Source organism: Lissotriton vulgaris, chromosome 11 (assembly GCF_964263255.1).
Source record: "Lissotriton vulgaris chromosome 11, aLisVul1.2, whole genome shotgun sequence".
Classification (NCBI taxonomy): domain Eukaryota; kingdom Metazoa; phylum Chordata; class Amphibia; order Caudata; family Salamandridae; genus Lissotriton; species Lissotriton vulgaris.
The window spans coordinates 599324454-599347065 of NC_141699.1; the positions used below are offsets into that span (position 1 = coordinate 599324454).

At 43.2% G+C, this 22612-nt stretch overlaps 1 protein-coding gene and 1 pseudogene across 2 annotated transcripts in view; both read left to right on the top strand.

Moving 5' to 3' along the window:
* The window catches only part of LOC147683208 (uncharacterized), a 275070-nt gene that overhangs the window by 119082 nt on the left and 133376 nt on the right, over window positions 1-22612 (top strand). The gene's annotated exons all lie outside the window — the stretch shown is intronic.
* LOC147683209 (GTP-binding nuclear protein Ran-like) lies at window positions 5835-6503 on the top strand (annotated as a pseudogene).

Sequence of the window (22612 nt, forward strand, 5' to 3'; positions counted from 1 at the left end):
GTGTAGTTGGCATTTTTTCTTTCGAAATATTAACATATTTGCACTTCATGTAGCTTGCGTCATTATCTGATGATTAAGCAATGCAGTTATTGAAATATACTTTGTTTGGTGCACATTATCTATCACTGCACAGGCCCTTAGATGGCCTTGCATCTAATTTCACCATATGTCCCCTCCAGATCTCCGAGATTTTAATCACGATCTTCGCTCGAAATCCAACTTCACAATAAGGCACGATTTGGTGAAAGGTCATTCAGTACTCTGGGCCCTAAGCTAAGAATGCCCTTACGACCGACCTTTGATATTCTACTACATTTTCCCTCTTCCGCGTGAAATTTAAACTGTTCTGCTAGATGGACCCTGTCCTCCCCTGAAGCATTCCTTGACTTCCCTTTGCTCTTCTTGGTTCTGGATCATTGTGCCATGATGCCTTTGGGTGACAGTTGCACTTTACAAAGAAATAAATACAACACATTGAGCTGCTTACCCCAACCTCTAGCCCCGGAAGTAAAATCACCTGGCTTTTGGATAGACCCACCTCACCACCTGCTCATTTCATCACACATCAGGCATTCAGATAACATTTTGAGATCTCTTCTCCATTCAATTCAAAATAAAAACCTCTCTTCCAACCATTTGGCTTCCTGCTAATTTCAATCACTTGTCATCTACCCATTGATTACGGATATGCCCCTCTAATACCTACGCTAAAATCCAGTTTGAATTCCTCAAAGCATTGTTTTAGTGAGTGACCAGATTATTTCCAGGAACAAACAAATTACCACATAGTTCCTGTACTGATAGGACTTCAATCCTTTTACAAGAAGCCAGAATCAAATTTAAGGCGGCTTGTTGTAGTTACAAAGCTCTCCATCACCACAGCCTCCACATTTACGACCATCCTTAGAAATCTCAGATGGTATAAACTCCAGGGCCAAAGACATTCTCAAACTAGAAACAATGTAATATAAAGCTCACTTGTCAGCAACTCAGTTTTTTAGGTATTGCCCCTACTCTCTGGAACCTTTGACCAAGGAACTCAGATGTTTGGAACACCTACGGTTACAGAAACAAATTAAAAGCTCATCTATTAAGACTATACCTTGACCTGCAACCCATACAAAGTAAGTAGCCTCCGTTACAACTTTTGTCTCTCTTAAGACTTTTCTCTCCTTCCTTCTGGGCAGCATCTCCCCCATGTCCTTACATGACCTCATCTCTTTTGGCCTCTGGTTCTTAATTTCAAAGGTTTTCGCTGCTTCTTCCCGATCCTTTGCTTTTCTACTTTTTTGCACATTTTAACCTTGATAGTACTGGTTTTAATATTGTTTTTTCAAACCTATTCACTTTCCCTCCTGACCTCAATGTTGCTTCTTGTTTTCATTAATTCACTGCAAATCAGAACACTGGTTTCCATTGTTTTTCAGTATGAAGTACACATATATATTTCTTTAGGCAACGCAATGATATAAAAAATTTAAAATATAAAATAAATACGGAAAACAGTGCTCTTGCTTATGCGCAGGAGATAAGCAAAAATCAATCTCCGATTGGGTGTGTGTCTAGGTGTCATCTGCATCCTTTTGGAAGTCTAGATGCTGCTGCTCAGTTATCAGGGCAAAGAGATGCATAGGAATGTTGTTTGGTAGGTAAAGAGTAGCACTGTGAAATCCATAGGCTGTGCATTTCACGTAGTCGTAGATAGAGGTAAGACATACCCTCTAACTTTTATTATGTGAAAAAAATGTATTTAACATTGCTGGATTATTTTGGGCATATTTACGGATTTGCCAAAAGTACGATGGAAAATTCATGTTTGTTACACTATGATGTGATAACACATTGTCTGTTATAGATTCCTTCCCACTCTATTTATATGTCTGAGTGTTCAAATATACCACCTAGATTTGGACCTCATCGCTGGTAACCTACATAAACTGGCGGGTGCAATTCAGAACTCAGTGTCTTTCTAGACCAGCTTGCTCCTATCTGTATTAGGCAAAAAGTCACTTTCTGATGACAATACTACCCCATTTGAAATGTTTCTTTGCTAAGCTTCCAGTGATCCTTCCACTCTTGTTCCTTAACAACCTAGACTCACTGCTGCCAAACGTGGAGGCCCATTAGGATGTCGGGCAGATCGCCACCGCCTTGCGGGTGGTGACGATCCACCCGACATTCTTGTCCGCCCGCCACCCGTTTACCACCGCCATATTACTATGGCGGGGGGGGACCGCAGCGGACAGAAACACTGTCCGCCACTTTTCCGCCCCGGTCGCCTTGGGGGTATATATGTTGGCGGTGTCTATCAGCCACCGCCAACCATATTAGCATGGACTTTGGGAGATGCCTTTCCGTGGCGGCATTGGGCAGGCGGTCTTCACTTTGGGGGGTCCCTGTGGGCCCCCATGGTGAAGGCGAGGTGGAGGGTGCACAAAGGTGCCCCCCTGCATTTGCATACACATTGCAGCAGGCAGCGCGCGGTGCCTGCCGCTTTGTGTATGCAAATGCATGCCATGCATTTATTGCATTGCGGCTGGTGCAGGTGTAAACACCTCCCGCCGCAATGTTATAAATGCATGATGCGCCGGCCACTGTGGCGGGCGCATCATAATATGCGAGGCGGAACCGCCGCTCAGCTCGCGGGCGGTGCAGTTTTCCGCGAGGATGGCGGGTGGGCAAAGTCCGCCCGCCATCCAAATGGGGGCCCTGGTTTGGAATGAAGGCAGACATAGGTGGGCGGGAGCCCCCAGATGTCAAGCTATATTAATTTGTAATACATAACTCCCTGCACTGTAGTTCCTATATCACAGGTGTTTGTCCAGGACAATGAAACTAAGGAACATGTGAGGAACAATCTTTGGTAAATGTGGTTATAGACAACCCAACCCAAAACCCATTGTGACCATGAACTGCTGCTGGACTCAATATTTTTGTTTTGTTTATTTTGTTAGCCATTGAACATTTAGATAGTGGTTTCATGAATGTTTACATTCTAGGACTTGCCATACCTTATTTGGCCTGCATAGTGAATCAAGGCTTTAAAATATGGTCACCCTGTATAGCCGTGGTGCTTCTGTCGTTATACTCTCATCACACACACCTCAGAATTTTGTAGTTTTTTCTGCTTTTCATTTTTCTTACTGAAGCATATTTGCCTCCTAATTGTTTGTCGTTTTACTTGTTTTTGGAAACCTGTAATTTTCAATGGAGAGCCTAAGCATTAACATCTCATTGCTTCTTGTTATTTGATGCAGAGCATAATGAAAATACATTGAGGGACAGATTAACTAAAGCTTGATGCAGCGCAAAACAGCAAGGGAAGTTGCTGCACTATGGAGGGGGCAGGGCCGAAAGGGAGCGGGCAGAAATGCACAATTTCTGCTAAGATAAAGCGCAGTTCTGCTCTCTCAAAGCACTGGACTTTTGGTTGTTTAGAGTGAATGCGGACACTCTTGCAACTCAACACAAGGGCGCCTGTGTTGTGGTCAGAATAGTTTTGTGCAGGAAGTGATACAAACTATTCTTAGAGGGCTATTCCTCTTTGCAAGTTTACTGTAGCACACATGCTAAGAGGAAGTAACAGGGAGAAATAAAGATATTTCTCCTTTTTACACCAGCCTCTGGAAAGTGCACCATTTTGATGCAAACCCAAGTTTACTGACTTTAGTGAATATGGATGTGTCAGACTACATGGGCGAATGCATAAGAATGCCCGCGCTCCGCCCATGGTTCGCCTACCTGATGCAAGGCAACATTAGCGTTAAAGACTTCAAAGGAGGCCCTTCACTAAGAGTCCATGGGCCACATGTACAAAGTCTTTTTGTGGTTGCAAACAGGCCAAATCGCAGAAATTGTCCTTTTGCGACCACAAAAAGACTTTTTTACACGTAGAAAGCCCTATTTGCGATTCAGTAACCTATTATCGAATCGCAAATTGAGTTTGTGATTTAGTATTAGGAAGCGGCATGTTTAGGGTATCCCTTCCTAATACCCAATCTAAGTGGTATGTGGGAATGTTTTACGACTAAAATGCCATCGTAATCATTCGCAGTTTACTGCCTACTTCAAGTACATGATAATCCATTCGCTAATGGCAAGAGGTCCGTAAGGAACCACGTCTCTTTTGTAAACGTTTGTAAAAATATTTTTAAGAGCAGGCAGTGGTCCCACGGACCACTGCTGAATCCTAATAAATGAAAAGAAAACTTTCATTTTTTTTAAAAACTCATCCCATTTTCCTCTAAGGAAACTGGGTTGCATTAAAAAATAGATGGCTTTATTTTAAAGGAATCACAGACATGGTGGTCTGCTGACCCCAGCAGGCCACCATCCCTGTAATTTTAACGCTTGCCAGTGGGTCGGAAACCAAGACCTACCTGATTAACATTCATGAAGTAGGTATATTTAAGACCCACTGAGAATCGCAAAATGTGTCAAAGACACATTTGTACATTGTACATTGTACATTGTAAATAGCAATTCGCAAATGCTATTTGGTCATCACAAACTATTACCTTTGTACATGTGGCTCCATATTCTTGGCCTCATAAAATTGCTTTTATTCAATTTACATCCAAAATCAAAGTCTTGAGGTTAAATCCAAAACCATAGCCAAAACACAGCCTGTGTGTTTTCCTGTCTCTGTCTACAGCAAATGGTTACTTTGACATCTTAACTTGGTATTTTGTCCCGCCTTGTATCAGCGACACTGCCAGTCTGTAAGATTGAACTCTGGGAACAAGAAACACTAAAAATGCAAGTACTTTAGACAGCACTTGCATAGGCTTTTATTCACCTCCAATATCTAACCAGTATATCAGTTCCTCAAATAGTGCTTGGTAGTTCTAACCAAAAGTGCCTTTCAGAAGGCACTATTCTGAAGAGTATACTTGAACAGAAATATTTATTATGTTTTATGGTCGTTAAAAATGTTTAGTTTTATTTGACTTACTGCTTCTAAATCTAGTTTTGAGTGATTGTTATCTGTCAGTATTGTTGGGCCTGTACATGAAACTTCATGTGCCTCACAGGTTTAAAATGTCATGTCCTCTGCACTTCTTTCAGTATTTATTCTCCACCTTCTAACTGCATTATGTGTTTTTAAGTTGTTTGTTAGAGACTCTGTCTGCTAATTAAACAACCAATCCCGCGAAGGCACACGGCTAAGCAAATGAAATGCAGGCTGTTGAGCAGCAAAGAAGAAGCTAGAGTGAGGGAGGAAATGGAGGGGGGGAGGCTGGATGGCTGAGAGAAGTAAAGAGAGGCCTGTGGCAAGTGAATAGGTGGAAGGGAAAACAGTAGTGATGGCGATGCAAAGATGGGGGAAATGGAACACTGGGAATTGGTCAAAGGGTAAGCAAGAGAGAGGTGGAGAAAGGAAAGTGAACCTAAAGTGGAGAAAATGTGTATTTTCCTTAAAGTGAAGACGAGAAAGTGGAGCAGAAGTGGGGGTTTACGAAAGGTGAAATTACTAGGGATTTCTAGAGGTGGGCCGGGATAGATGTGTCCCAAGTAAAGCACTAGAGAGGGGGGGATGAAAGGAGTGATGGATGGAGAACATGGGGAATGTCCAGTACATTAGAAAAGTGTGAGAGTCAACAAGGGATGAGGTCAGGGAAACAGTACTTGAGAGAGAGTAAGAGATGGTGAAAAGATGGAGAGGGACTCAGGGTGAAGGTGAGGCAATGAGTACGAGGGGGACGGTGAGGCTGACTAAGTGGGAAATGAGAGTTCAGAAAGCTGTGCAGTTGTGACAGAGGAAGAAAGTGGGGAAGAGAAGGGGTTGAGTGACACAGGGGCTGGGAGGAAGCAATATTATGGGTTAAGACTCTTCTGGAAAATTCCTGCACACCATGGCTTCTCAGGAAGACCCCCAGGTGCATTTCAAGCTCGTTTTAGTTGGGGATGGTGGCACTGGCAAGACCACATTCCTGAAGCTCCACTTGTCTGGCTAATTTGAAAAATGATATGTTGCCCCACTTGGTGTTCCACCCTCTGGTTTTTCATACAAACAGAAGTCCTACCAAATTCAACGTTTGGGACACTGTTGGGGAGGAGAATGTTGGCGGCCTTTGAAAAGGCTATTACATTTAAGCTCAGTGTGCATTTTATCATATTTAACGTCACATGAAGAGTCACATACAAACATGTTCCCAATTGGCATTAAAGACTTGATACGAGTGTGTCAACACATCCCCATTGTGTTGTGTGGCAATAAAATGGATATTATGGATTGGTAAGTGAAGGCAAAGTCCATAGTCTTCCACAGGAAGGAGAACCTCCAGTACTACGATAATTCTGCATAAAGTAATTACAACTTTGAGAAGCCCTCCCTTTGGCTTGCAAGAAAGCTAATCGGCGATTTGAATTTTCAGTTGGTAGCAATGCCTGCTTTTGCACCACCTGAAGGTGCTATGGACCCAACATTGGCAGCACAATATCAGCAAGATTTACAGATTGCCCAAAGAACTGCATTGTCAGATGAGGATTTTTATCTGTGAAAGAGCGAAGCTGGAGCCCAGCGTCAGAAGTCTAGTTTTATAGGCAACTGTCCTGTGATGTCGATGGTGCTGTGTGCTTGCCACTTTATTATCTAGATGCGCAGAACATGTGCCTAAATCTCTGAGATGCGAAGGAGATGAATGGGCTTTGGAGTGCATATTGTAGTGAAAATGAATTCCCTCATATTTTGGATCTGCAAATTTAGCTGTTTGTGTGTATCTACCATTTATCACGGTCCGCAGGCTCCTCAGGATCAGGATGATGCTCATAGGGTTCCGCCTCCAGCTTTCCCCGCACTCTGGCTGACTATGCTTATACAGAGTACGGAAGTAAGCAGGCGAGGGATAGGAAAGGGTGGGAAACAGCAGTGAAAGAGGGATACCTGTAACGAAAGACCACACATTAATACATGAACTCTCCTCCCTACTCTCTGAATAATCTCGCTTGATGCTTAACAATATCTGATAATCTCTTAGGAGCTGAACCCTTTCCTTCCTTTTCGCTTGATGAGATGTTCTCTCTCACCATCAGGTAGGACTTCCCTATGGGTCAAAGAACACACCTTTAAATACCTCGTTCTCTTTCTCAACAAGCATAAAACACTCTTAAGCCAAAAGCATACATACCAGCCATTCTCCACCCATAGAACCAAAGAGAGACCTTCTCAAGCACCAGCCACCAGGGATTAAATCAATCGAACAAACATGAAGGTTTTTAGTTTGTAAACGTAAGAAAAGATATATATAGCTGGCAATCCAAAAAAAAATCACTGCAGGCACTGTCTCCCCTGTAAGGACAAGTCAGCTCCAGAAAGGCAAATTCAAAAGATAAACAGATCTGAGGAATTCAACTCCTCATGGGAAGATACACTCTTACCCCACAGGCAGCAATCTCTCCAGGGGGAATGCGTATTCCCAGGTCCAGCTCCGAAGCTTACTCTAACAGGAGTGAGCAGTAATCTGCCAAGAATCGAACCTAACAGAAAGGCCAATCGACTGATCTACTCCGCTGAGTAGAATTCCGCATAAGACGTCGTTCAGACACTGGAGGGGGTAATCCAGTGGCTCCCGGTCGAACAACAAACAAAACCAAGAGAAACCTTGAGCGTTTCCAGGGACGGGCCAGGAGGGGGAAATCCAGCGTCTCCCTGCCGCCTCCGAGAACAACAACGAGAAAGGAAACAAACTAGGCGTTCTGCTCGGCCGAGCAGAACGCAACCAGAGCACAGAACGTAACACAGCAGCCGCGGTGTTACAAAGGGTAAAAGCAGAGAACTCCAGTGGCTCCGCGGGGACAGGGCGTTCGCCAATACCATTTCCTCCCAACTAACCAGAATCACGTGCGAGGCACCCAGTGTCTCGCGTGATTATATGGCACTTCCAGTACCTCCCAGAAGGATGGCCTTCTGGGAGAAGTAGCCCCACCATGCTGCATCCAGGTAGGCACCTGTCAGACCCGGACACCATTTGAATTATAAGAAAGACTCAGAGTTGTTGTTGTCTCTTTGAAGTTTTTCATTTTATTTTGTGCTTGTATCAATTTTTCTCCATTGTACACTTTTTTATCAGGTAGTTATACATGTATTTTGTCAGTATGCCTTGGGCAGCCGACACGTGTTTTGCCCCCTAAACATCTCGATAGCCTGGGGCTTTTTCAAGGCTCATTTAGATAAGGATTATATTTCTGCAAGTGCTTTTCTTCAGATCCATAAGATTCAATTAAGTCCTTATAATTCTTGATACATTTCAGTCCCAGGAGGATTCATTCCACAACTCCTCCCTGGACTGAATTTTTCATGAATTATAAGAACTTAACTGAATCTTTTGAATGTGAAGAATAGCACTTGGAGAAATATAATCCTTAACTAAATGAGCCGAGATAAAGCCCCAGGCTGTCAAGCGGTTTAGGGGACAAAATACGTGTTGGCTGCCCACAGCATACCAACAATATACGTGTATATTTTACCTGATGAAAAAGTGTATGGTGGAAATAAAGATATACAACCACAAAATAAAATCTAAAACTTCAAAGAAGCAACAACTACGAGCCTTTCTAATAATTCAAAGGGTATATTCACTCCATTTTCTTATACAGGTTTACCAACACAGAGGTTAAGTAGGTCGAAAGTTCAGGAAGTGGACTACAGCCCCATTCGCCCCATTCTCCGGGACTATGGGTATTTTCCAACAGAAAGAAAGTGCTGGACCTTGATGCACTCAGTCTCTAATATTTAGCTGTCTTGGTCTGCAATTACTTTATCCCTCATGTTTCACATCTATTTTAAAGACTGCTACAATCAGAGGCGCAACTAGAGTCAAATTTCGGGGGGGACTAAGAAAAAATTTCGGGGGAGGGCTAATTCTTCAAGCAAAAGGCAGAGTGGAGCTGCAGGGGCTCTTAGCGGGGGGGGGGACATTCAAGCCTCATTAACAAGCAAAAGGTCTTTAGAAGACCTGTGAAGCACATGAGTACTGTGTGTGTGCCCGGGAAGATGTCTCATCCCAGGCTGACACACACAACGGGGGGGGGGGGGGGGGGGAGGGCTGAAGCCCTTTGAGTCCAATGGGCGTTGCGCGCCTGGCTGCAGTCACATCACATTCAATGGTGAACCCTGTTACTGTCGTTCCCGTTCCTTATTGTTGACACCAAAATAAAGTTGTATTTCAAATACCCAAGCAAGTCAACTTTTATGCACAGCTGTAAGGCATAATTTTTTTTAGGAGTCACGCACGTGAGATCTGTTGCTAGGCACCCTTCAGACCTGTTCTGTTTGTTTTCATTAAGCCAGTTTGCTATTACTTTCCACTTACAAGGTACTGGAGCATCAAGCTTGTATGTAAGACATTTGAAAAGACTGGCTCTTGTAAGAAGCGAAGATGGGTGAGTTTATGAAACTTTAGCCGATTGAATTGTGCTCATGTTTCTTTTTTCTCACTTGTATGTGGCTAGTACAGACATTACAGTTTCATTTTAAAAGTAGATGTCCATTTGTCAGTCGTAATGGCCAATCTGACATATTTTTGCCATACTGTCTCAACTGATTGCTGTTGCTGATTGCTGTTGCTCCAATTTACTGACTTGATTATATATGGGAATTGGAAATACTATTCTTGGAGCTACAAATGAAGTAGGCTTCAACTGATACTTAACCTTCCTAAACTAAAGCAACAGGGCACAGCTGCTTATTGACACTGGTTTATGCTGACAAGCCTTCACATATTTTGGAGATGGCTTGTAAAGTATTAAACCTTCAGAACATGTTTGAGTTGCATCAATGGGGTGATAAATAAAAGGCAGCAAAATGAAAGAGAGCGAGGAACTATGTGATAGTGGGTCATTTCAACTGGGCCAGCATATTTTCCTCTGTTGTACACTATTTAAAAATTTTTTAACCGATGCTGCATCATCTCAATCCAACATCTCAAAATACTCTCTGATACTGCCAATATATGTGGGAATATTTTCGATGGGATTTGAATGACGTATGTTTGCTAACAGATGATTTATTTTGTACCTGCTTGAGATTTCCCAAACCTTTGTGTGATGCAATTAGCCTAAGGTCAGATGCCTAACTTCCTGTAATTGCTACAGGTAAAATGTTGCTCGATGTCACTAAGTTAAAGGTCTTTTGATGTCACTTCCTGAGATATCATCTCGGAGTCAAAGGGTATGTGATGTCACTTCCGCAAGCTAACCCAGTCATTTTGCTGAATTTACGCCCATGACCTGACACTTTTAAATTGTTCATTAGTTTTCTCTAAGAAAAAATTATAATATTGGAATTGATTTATTCGACATTCTGCAATTTTAAAAGTTACCCATGACAATTTACACTTTAACCTGGTTGCACTTGCACTTTATATTTTGAAGATTGTATTGATAGTGAACTGGATAATATTTTATTGGGATGCATGTAGTAAGCTGAATTGAGGGAATTTTGTGACCCTGAAAGAAACCAAGATAAAAATAAATTTTATATATATATATAATCCTGAGTGTGCGCTTCATTTTTGTTCATTTGTGTGGCAATACGTCCAGGCCCGTAGTCAGGTAGTGCGCGAAGCTGGCAGAACAAACTGGACGTATTACCACACAAAACAATATAATGAAGTGCACACTCAGGAGATGTTGCTGCAGTGCAGATTTAACAACCAGTTGTTACGAGTTTCGACAGCGAGGCTGTCTTGATCACACAGCCTCGCTGTCAAAACGCGTAACGACTAATTATTAAACTGCAGCAGGCGTCTCCTGAGTGTGTGCTTCATTATATTCTTTGTGTGTTTAATACACTATATATATATATATATATATATATATATATATATATATATATATATATATATATATATATATATATATATATGAAGAATCCTAAGCAATCGATAACAAATGCCAGGCACTAACTCCGTGGAAGTATGACACTGTAGTTTTAATGTTGTCACAACAAACAAACCTTGACACGTTTCGGCGGCAAGCCGCCTTGTTCGCAGTAAAGGGCGCCATTTCACAGTGATCTTTAAATGCATAATCACCACACTCGTGGTTGTCACAGCAACCACTGTAACAATGGACATAAAAGTTAAAATCAAGTACATAGTTTCACAACCTATGCGACAAATAATAACATAACATATACTGATATACTCTCAGTGCATGTCGTAACAAAAACATGTAACTGTGTGAAAGTAGTAAATTAAAACTGAGATTTCAAGGTAAAGAATAGAAAAGGAACAAAGAAAGGACAGACTTACTATAAGTCTGTTCTTGTTCTGCACGGACTCTTGACTATGTAAAGCCTATGCTAGAGTCGGCAAATGTGTAGAACCACAACGGAGGGACCGAGGCTAGTAAGTGTGCTAAATGTGGTAGCTAAAGATGTTGTGTATAGCCAGTCATCCAACTACAAACATGTGCTATCATGATGCTTACAGTGCATGTGATGTGTGTCTTCCAGGAGCTGCAGGCACACGGCTCCTCGAATGGTCCATCAATGTAAACCGTAACAATGTAAAAAAGGTCCATAATTACTGGAAGTGGCCTCACCAATATTAGCATAGACTTAGGGATGTCCACATTGTACACACACTGTAAATGGTATAAAGTGCGGGATGAAGGAAATTCTACGTTTGACACGTGAGGCGCTGGCTCTGGGGTGCAGCCCAAGTGGGCTAATAGTCTACCACATAAGTCCACTGTTGGAAGCAGTACACAGAAGCAAGAGAGTATAGCGGCAAGCCTCTGAAAAATTACTTGTGGAAAACAAAAATGTTGTGTGTAGCTAAACAAAAAAATGTGTGCATAAATTACTCTACTCAGAGTGGTTTTCAGAGAAAGAATGAGAAAGCGAGACAGAAAAATCTGAAAACGTGACAGAAAAATTCTTGAGAAAGTGAGACAGAGCCAATCTATGTCAGCAAATTTACAGATGCACAGACAACACTTCATCCCATTTGGGATCTTAGTTTTAAGCAGCAGAATGTACCTTGATTTGAGCCTCCTAAGTGCCAGTTGTCTGTTACCTCCACTAGGGTTCTTGGGGACGGAGTCTATGACAAAGTAACTTAAATCAGTTGCTTTACCACCATAGCAGGAGTTGATGTGCCTAGCAACAGGATAACTGGGATCATCACTGGCAATTGCCCGTAAGTGTTGCAAGTTTCTTACGTGAACGGGATGAATTGTGCTACCTACATTCTTTTTCTTGGAGGTGCACTGCAAGACGTATACTACAAAGTCACTTTTGCATGTGAAGCTGCCACAGATTACAAAGGGTGCTTTTCTAAGTGGGGTTAGCACTTGTTTAGTGTTCACACCATGGTGGAAGGCCTTGCATTTTAAACACTTTTGGAAGCCTCGCTGTGACTTCAGCCAATCAATCCCTTTCTTTGCTTTAGGTGCATTGCGGACTAGCTCGCTGCGCATTGAATTAGCTCTCCTAAATGAGATGGGAGGAACTCTTGCTACGGTGGGTCCAATGACTGGGTCACTTCTAATAATGTGCCAGTTCTTGTAAAGAAGTTATCGACATTTTGGTATGAGCTTTGTCAAGTGTTGCCTGGCTATACCCTCAGGATCTTAGTCTAGTAAATAAATCATCCATGGCATCGCTTAAACTTTCAGCAGTACTGCAATTACGTGGATACTTTCTTTAAGCTTAGTAGGGTGGAAGCTACTAAAGTGTCAAATTTAGTTGTCCAACGTTGGCTTCCTGTATGTACTGGAATGCAGCTGATTATTTTGCACAAACAGTTCTGAATCAAGAAAATATACAAAAGTCTTACTCAAGGTGCATGTGAAAGACAGGTTCAAAATTATTTTCATGAAGCTCTACCGCAAATTCTTGCTCTGATTCTTGGGATCCCTTCCTCACAATAAATAGATCGTCAATGTATCTTACGTACAACACAACATTGTCATGCATTTCTTTGGCGTGTTTAGTCATGAGCACCTGCTCCTCCCACCAGCCAATATGTAAATTTGCATAGCTGGGGGCAAAGAAGGTGCCCATGGCAGTGCCTTGCAGCTGTTTATACGACAATTGATCAAAGATGAAAATGTTGTTCTCAAGACACCACTCAGTCATTTGGAGTAACATGTTTGTATGCTGATGCAAAGGCATAGGTCTTTTCCCCAGGTAATGTGCTCAACATGTTTGATGCTGCTGTATAATGTGCTGATGTCCGGAGTCATAAGTACAAACTGGTCTTTCCATTTGATGTTGTGGATCTTCTTCAGTAAAATCTCCGGTGTCCCTGATGTAGGGTCACACAGCCTCGCTGTCGAAACGCGTAACGAATGGTTATTAAACCTGCACTGCATCAGGCATCTCCTGAGTGTGCGCTTCATTATATTCATTTGTGTGTATATATATTTACAAACAATTTAGCCATTTAACTTGCCACTTCGGATTTCGAGCCCTCAGGGGGGTGCTAACCCTTTTATTAATTACCACAATCTTCAGCCCATCCACATTGTCAACATCAACAAAGAGAGGCAGCCAGGGCTCATTCTGTTCTTGTTTGTTGTTTTTTTAATGCAGCTATTTATTGCACAACACGTTTCAAAGCCTTCGCTTCTTGTTCACGGGACTTGCTCATCAGGGATGAAACCCTTACAATTAACCAAATATTGCAACTGTTTTCTAATGATGTCTGCATCTTGAAAATTATGGACCTCAAATACTTGTTCAGCATTCTCCTGAAACAGCAAAGGATTAGGAGCACAACATGCTTGTTCAGAACAGGGTTTCAAGAAAGAAAATGGAACACAAAATACATTTTCAATGACTTCGGCAATTTCAAACTCAATGAGGAATATTGCCACACTTCTCCATAGCCACAGTCAATCTCATAGAGTAGCAGGAGCAGTATGTTGTTAAACCATAGACCCGAGAAAGAGGAATGGGTTAAAGAGACAAACTGTATATCTCTACTTTGACTTGGCACTCTGCTGAGCCCTGAAGTACAGATAAGTGGATATCTAAAGACAAAATAAATGTCCTTAGTGCCTGCTCATGTATTGAGGCATCTACCACTTTTTTTTAAATGCTTTGCTCACAGAATACCTTAATTTCTTCATCTTTCTATGTTGATAAAAATGCTGATATTCCTGAAATTAGACATAAATAATGTATCTGAATACTTATGATATTCAACACTATGACATAACTCTCACTCTTTGCTGGCAAATGAGCCACCTTCAGTTTTGTGAATACATGCTCTGTGGTATAAGGAGACTTTTAAAGTCGAATGTTCAACAGTTTTCACCTCCTTCAGTGGGTCTCAGAATCAAACTACAACTACTAACTTCATTTTACACTTGAGTTAAATTCTGAGAATACTTCTTTGTGTTCAGCTTCCTATCCAAAGTGGGCTGCAAGGTAAAAATAATCTCAAGGTCATGGGCACAGCAACAAAGTACCTTGATTGCCAAGCAAGGTCCCCATGAATCACAATGAAACTTATGCTCCATGAGTCCAAGACTGCATCACTATTTCCAATAATGGAACATTTAATTATGGTACTGAGTCTGTTGAGTGTCTTTAACTGAGTAATCAAGCTGTTTATTGACATATCTCAGATTACTTGAGTTAAATTTAAAGGTAGAAAAAGAAAAGAAGTCTTGTATAATCAAGTTAACCATGTGGTGTCATTCAGCATAATGTATTTTCAGGTAAATTTTAAGATGGACAGAGACTCCATGAGGTATCACGGGAAGTAGACACCGATTGTGAATGGCATTCCATTAACACATGTGACAATGGACTTAATCCTAGCCACTATCTGTCCATGGCGGTTGGGGATATACAGAATAAGTCTGGCTGCCACATTCTTAACATGCTGCAGTTGAGACAGCAGATTCTGTGGGGCACCTAGATAGAGTATATTTGCCTAATTCAAACAGGAGGTGACAAGTGCATGAATCCCCTTACGTGTCAAGGGGCAAGTATTTTCAAAGTTGTCTCTAGGATTTTAACAGATCAAAACAGGTAGCTGCCGTGTGGTTTGAAGGAGGGTGCTGTGCCCATCATGACTCCCAGGATCCTGACAACTGGGGAGGGGTGGGGGCCGGTCCTAAGTCAGCAGGCCAGAGGCGCAAGTTGTCGAGGGGAAAAGAAGAACCGAACATCAAAATTTTCGGAATTTAGTTGAAGACAGCTGTTATGCATCCATTGAGCAATGGACTTAAGACAGCCCTGAAAGTCTCCAGTTACCAAGTCGTCAGCATTGTGGAAGAATAGCATTAGTTGCGTAGGAGATGATGTTCATACCCCAGCTTTGCGCAACTAAGGCTAGAGGGGCCAGATAGATATTGAAGAGAGTTGGGCTTAATGATGACCCCTGAGGGAGACCACAGCTAATAGACCTTGACTGGGAGGTAAAGGCTGAGAGAAAGACTGCCTGATGTCTATCAGCTTGAAAGGAACAGAGCCACTTCAGAGCCTGGCCCATGATACCCACATGTTCCAGCCTTTGAAGGAGGATCGAGTGAGGCGGAAGGTCTTGTAGTATGACTGCCACCTTCTGCCCAGATTCAAGGGTGCCTTTGATATACTTGGTGACTCAGAGAAGGGCTAGTTCTGTACTCAAGCCAGTGCGTAAGTCCGACTGAGCGGGATGACAACCCTTATTCTGTTCCACATACTTCTGGGTGCAAAAACGTTTTAACAATTTTGAAGACCGTTCTGGGGTTGCTATATGCAGCTGTGTTTTGTGAAGAAAAGAAAGCAACTTTGGCTTTTTAAATATTTCACCAGAACTGTTAGAGGGAAATGCTATAAGCCCACTTGTCCATAATGTCATAGTTCCTATGCCACTTCCATTCCTCCTTTCTATTAGAGACGGGCTTTCGGTGTGTGCTCATGATTCGGTGTTCCCACTTTCGGGGCCTTATGACTGTGCCTGTGGCAGTCTTTCTCTTGACACCCCCACTGGGGTGCGCTCTGTTGAAAGGATTGCCCTAAGTACTCGTACTAACACTGCTGAGCGTGTACTCAGCATATGGAGCCTGAACGTGAGATCATTGGTCAAGCACCATCAGTCCCTACGGGACATGATCGATAAGGACTCTCCTGACCTTATCTTTCTCACTGAGACTTGGCTGCAGGACGCTGACACTGCTATAATCAATCTGGCATTTCCTTCCACATATACAGTGTTTACTCTGAACCGCACGTCTAGGGGAGGTGGCATAGCCATGGCGACAAAATCTTGCTTTCCGGTTGATTGGAAAGCTCTTGATCTACCGATGTGCGAGAGCACTTCTTTTAAGGTCACCTTCAGTCATCAGTTCACTCTTAACGGCCTGCTTATCTACTGCCCACCAGGGAACGATACTGTCTTTAAGGCCGCTCTTGCTGACGTGGTCAGCTCTTTAGCTCCTAGATGTGCTAACTCTAACATCGTAGGTGACCTTAATATACATCTTGATCAGACGCCATCCTCACCCATCAGTTCTTTGTTAGCGGACCTTGAAGCCATGCAATTGAACCAACTAGTTACCTCCCCTACCCACATAGGAGGTCACATCCTTGACCCCTTCTTTACCACACTGGTTCGGGCTAGGGTATCTGACCCGATGGTGGTAGGTTGGACTGATCATCTGTTGGTTAAAGTTTCCTGCCCTTTAGATGACCCACAATTTAAACCTGTGGACAGACTGATCCTTAAAAGAAATTGGCGTAAGCTCAAGCTGGAGGAGTTTGTTAAGATTCTGGAGGCGCAGCCCCTGGGCAATCTGCTGAATGTGGAACAAGGATATGAGCAGTTCTGTAACTGGGTCCTAACCGCCCTTGATTCTCTTATACCAATGCGCTGGTCGAAATGTCACGCCAAAACGCGCAGCCCATGGTATAATGATACTCTTGCCGAGCTCAAGAGAACGTGCCGGCAAGCTGAGAGGGCCTGGAGGAAATCCTTTGATCCCACTTTAAAATCTCTGTATTTTGCCCAGCTTAAGATCTACCACAGGGCAATCTGCCGAACCCGGGCTGCATACTATGCTTCTGAGTTTCTGAGCAGCTCTAACCCATCTAAATTAATTTTTAAGGTTCTGAAAGACCTGGTGGGGAAACGGGCCACCTCGCTAGAAATCTGCATGGACTCTCACTGTGAAAGTTTGGCATCCTTTTTCGTGGAGAAGGTGCAGGCAATCTACCGAGGATTTATGCCATCTGTGCCCGGGGTTGAGCCTATCGGTGTGATGGTTACGGTCCACGAAACTCTGTCCTCCTTGCCTATTAGGTCTGCCGAGGCTTTTGACACTCTGAGCCTCAAAATTAAATCTGGCTCTCCTTTAGATCCGCTGAAGCCATAGCTATTTACACTTCTCCCGCCCCTTGGTCGTGAGCCTATATTGGATTTGATTAATCTTTCACTCACTGAGGGCGTGGTCCCTTCCTCCTGGAAGCAGGCAGTGGTCAGCCCCATTTTGAAGAAGCCTAATCTAGATCCCCTGTTACCTGAGAACTATCGTCCCATCTCCCTCCTACCCTGGACCGCCAAGGTCACTGAGGCACACGTGAACTCTTGTCTGCCCACCTCTCTCGAAATAATATTCTAGACGAGAGCCAGAATGGTTTTCGTGCACAACACAGCACCGAAACTGCACTGCTCTTTATGACTGAGCACTTGCGTACGGTGCTGGATGCGGGGCAGACAGCGGCGCTCCTCTTGTTAGATTTGAGCGCCGCGTTTGACACAGTGTCTCATGACATTTTGATGCGGCGTCTGGAGGAAGTGGGAATTGAGGGGACGGCTCTCCAATGGTTTCGCTCTTTCCTTTCAGACCGTTTTTTTAAAGTGGCTATTCCACCTGGTCAATCCTCCTTCCATCCATCGGGGCTGGGAGTCCCTCTGGGCTCTGCGTTGAGCCCCACTTTGTTCAACTTATATGTGAAACCGCTGGCTGCAGTCGTCAGACAATGTGGCTTAACCATGACATCGTATGCCGACGACACGCAGCTGGCGGTGACACTCAGTGGTGACCCTGAGGTGAATGCTCCCAGATTCCGCGCAGGACTCATAGCCGTGGCAAACTGGATGCGCACTAACTGCTTACAGTTAAATGCCAAAAAAACCGAGGTCGTGATCCTAGGGAAGCAGGCGGAACTTTGGGGAGACCAGTGGTGGCCTTCAGAATTGGGGGTGACTCCCATCCCAGCTGCCGAAGTTAAGAACTTGGGGGTCTGGCTGGATCCTACACTCTCCTTTACCAGCCACACAAAGAAGATTGCAGCTACCTGTTATGGTATTCTGCGAGGACTGAGACCAGTCCTCAAATTCTTCGGCCCCCCTACTCGGCAACTGGTGGTCCAAGCCTCCATTCTTTCCCGGCTGGACTATGGGAGTGCGCTGCTGCTCGGAGTGAATCAGGCGGAGGCTACTAGGCTGCAAAGGGTGCAGAATGCCGCAGCGCGGGCCATTGTTGGCCTTCCTAGACGATGCTCTGTCTCTGCAGTCTTGACCTCTCTTCACTGGCTGCCGGTCAGACAGAGAATTCAATTTAAGGCTCTTTGTCTGACATTTAAGATCTTGAAACTTTCCTCTCCTCCAGCTCTTGCGAATCTTGTCTCCCCCTATGTTCCTACGCGGGCTCTCAGGTCGGAATCTCTTCATCTGGCGGTTAAGACCAGGTTCAGACTGAGTAGGATGGGAGGTCGTTCCTTTCAAGTTCTAGCGGCAGGATTGTGGAACTCTCTCCCTGTCCATATTCGTGCCCTGAACAGCCTGACTCTTTTCAGACGCGCCATAAAAACTTATCTGTTCCCTACTGCTGATTGATTCCTTCTCTTTTCCAGCATCGATTTGTTGTATTGTGGCACTTGATCAGGCGCCAGGACGCCCCTTTGCTGGGGCAGCTGTGCGCCTAATAAAAGTTATTAACATAACATAACATAACATTTGAGTTTTGCTACCTGAAGACCAGTTGCGAATGGGGAGGTACGTTGACTAGAAAAGGTTTTGGGGGGAACAAAATACCAAATTCTAGTAGTAGGAAGGCGATGAAAGCATTGATTGCATCCTCTATTTCTCCTGAGGTGATTATCTCAATTTGAGAGAACATATGTGATTGGCTGGACTCTAGAATGTTCCTTGAGGGTCTGCGGATATTCTTGGGCCTGGTATGGCCCGGGTGGGTAGCAGAGAATGAAACATAAATGGACTCTGGGCAGTGGTCTGTCAAATTTGTGGAATAGAGGCGAATCGACTGTCTGGGTTTGTCAGAAAATATCAGATCCAGAGAGTGACTGGCTCTGCCTCAGTTACCAACTAGGGATGGTTACAGTTGCCCATGGCCTCTCTAAAATGCTCTGATGATCTACAGTTAGGGTCGTCCATATGGAGGTTGAAATCACCAAGGACCAAAAAGTTGGAATATTGTAGGTAGAAAGGGGTAAGCACAGTGATAAGTGTGTCGAGGGCTGAGACAGAGGCTTTTGGTTGGTGGTATACTAAGGTTTGTTGCAGGGTTTCCGTTCTCCCACAGAACTGTGCACAGAGATCTAGAACCTGGGTGAGTTAGGGTGACCCAAAACTCACCTTAGTATCAGAAATCCCCTTACCTAGCTAGCTACAGTGTCTCATTGGTTATATCAAACTCCCAATGACTTAGACAATCCAGAACATGAACTTAGGGTACCTCAGGTATCGTGGAACACATGAACACTCTTTCGTTATATAATCATTTCAAACAAAAACTGGGAGTCAAAGAACACACGTGCAAGTTTGAAATATTTATTTCTCAATGTAATGTTCTCAAACGCAGTATCTTATATAATATCAACATACATATTATAAAAACTAGAGTTAACAGCATAGTCACTAATCCATAGTAAGCGAATGGTGATAGCATATTATAATGCAAAATCTATATAAAGTTTGTATCACCTATATTTCGCGCACCCTATTTAGCATATTATATTATATCTAAGAAGGTCTCATTTGGGTTTTTAGCAGGGCGGGCCCATACCTCTAATGGTCAGTAGGAGCAGATCACATCAACAGCTACCAGCTCTCTGCATGCGAAGCATCAAGTGTGTTGATTCATTCCCTGTAACTCTATCTTAAACCCGCGTAGAGCCCAATGTTGGCAGCAACATTATTTGTGTTATGTCTAATGTGGTGCGAGGATCAGGCTTTCAGCAACCTTGTGTTAGGTTATTCTTAGAGGGTGCAGTTCTCAGTGTGCAGACAGTTGTACCAAGCACGACTGATATCAGAGCAATAACATATTATTCTCAAATAAATCACATCTTTCGTCTAGGTTGAAAGCTACAATAACAATTAGGTGTTGTGTGCAAACTGAAGCCGAAGGAAAATATGTTGTTTAAACATTTAATAAACTCATGCTAACTTAACACAATATATAGAAACGCAGTAACCATATGGCACCCTCCCAATGATCCGAGGACGGTTAAAAAAGGGAGAAAATATAAGCCAATACTTTATGAGAGGCAAAACATGAAAGCAGAGTTCAACAATATTGAGCCAAGCTAAATGTATGTAAATGTATATAAGTTTTTAATATCAAAAATATGTATGAATGCCTATAGTGGCGACACAAAAATATAAAAATTCGAACTTAAGGCCAACTACGAGTTCATAGGCCAAGAACATATGAAAGTCGAATGTTCGTAATAAAAAAGGCACCATTCAGAATTAATAAAAAGTCACGTGCCATAATAACGTAAGTCTTCAAAGTCACTCATGGGTCGAATGAATATGCAAAATAGGTAGCTACAGCTTCCAACATGAAATCACTGTCATCATCCGAAAACAGTTCAGCCATCCAATTAAGCAATGGGAAAGAACATACGTGCTCCTCCAGCACCGAATCCTCTAGCAACATCAGAGGACAACTCAGTGGGTTCTCGAGAACGCTATGTGCCAGAAAGTCATGCGCCGCTGCGGGTACGTCCCACTGACCCATTAGTCCATGCATCGCTGCCACGGCCATAACACTTTCGCCAGAACAAACCAACTCGTGAGCAACTACGGGGCTCATCAGCTGATCAAAATCGACGTCAGGAGAAGTCGTCAAGCAGAGACACAAATCAATGGCCCAGTCGAAATCGCAGCTCAGGCAATGAAACACAGGCTGGACACATGTGAAATAGGAAAATCCAAACGATAATCCAAAAGCCGTGCTTAAAGTCACAAGCGGTAAGGTGCCATAGTATTCAAGAATCCGGTTGCGAAACAGTGTTAGAAGGGGCTGAGTGGCTCCTTGCGCAGGATGGGCATCCATGTTTTATAAAGCAAAATATCAACAAAACGCCTGCAGCCAAAGCCAGCAACACAGGGAATCCGCCAAACAAACTTGCGAATATAGAATGAAAGAACGCAGGGATAATACCAAATACTTTTTCAAACGTAGTCACGAGACCACTGCTAACCACTTTAAAAAAATGTGCGATCCCAGACGTGGAGGAGGCATTAAAGATCTGATGAACCAGCTCGCAGAAATGAAACGGCAAGTCAGTATTTAAAAGTGCCTGCACCTCTGTGCGTGTGTTAGCTATGTGAAGGACATAAATTTCACGGGCCGAGCTCAGGGCCACTTCTTTCTGAGACAAAAGAGCCCTTATGCGGCTCAAACCGTTGAACTCCGCTCTCAAGGTTGGTATTCGTGGCCACATGGAAACATCTGAATTCCCATGCGTGGGTGGATATAACACATTCTTGCAACACACCACACGTTCTGATACAGTAACCACATAGGCGATACCGACCATTAACCCACAACACATTTCGTTATTCAAAAGTAAATAATTACAGTTAGACAATAAAGTGAAGGTGGGAACTATTGCAGGAACCGGTGTGCCTTTTAAAGCACAGGCTAAATTAGGCTTGTCCTGATTACAAGAACCATGCAGCTGGATGTGTCTGCATATTAGTGAGCGGTCAGGCGACTGTGTACATTCTTCACCATTCAGATTCACTTCATTCCCCTCCTTTAGACATCTGTATGTGTATGGTAAAGACCATGTCTCATGGAGGAAAGCACTGCCTAATGGTTCATATCGCCCTATAGCAATATATCTCATACAATTTGTAAATTTATACAGAGCAAAAGGTAAGGTAATAATACCATGGATAAGCCATGTAGCAGCAGTTACCTCAGCCACAGAAAAGGGCAAGGATTCTAATTTTTCAATGTGTAACATAGAAAATGATGCATCACGCATGGAAAGCATGCGCTGTTTGTCAGTCAAATTAAATGGGGCAAATAGTGATGAGACGTTCATATAACTCCAAGGCACTCAACCAGCCTTCAGAGTCTGTAGTGTCCAAGCAAACTGCATTACAGAACGCAATTGATTTTGACCACGATACAATACGGACACTTCATCATGTACAATGTCAACAACAGAAGACACAATATTGTTCAACGTGTAAATTCGGGAAGAAAGCGTGTTAATACTGTTATCGACAACTGCAAGCACTTTTTCTAAATTTGCTTGATCAATTGCCCTTAGGCGCTTAGCAGCCTCAATTTGAGAAACTTTCCAAATTTCATTGTATACCGCATAAATCCATCGTTTAGATCTACCTCTAGCTGGGCCTTTTATAAAATCGTTCAAATCCACATTTTCAGTTAATTGAGA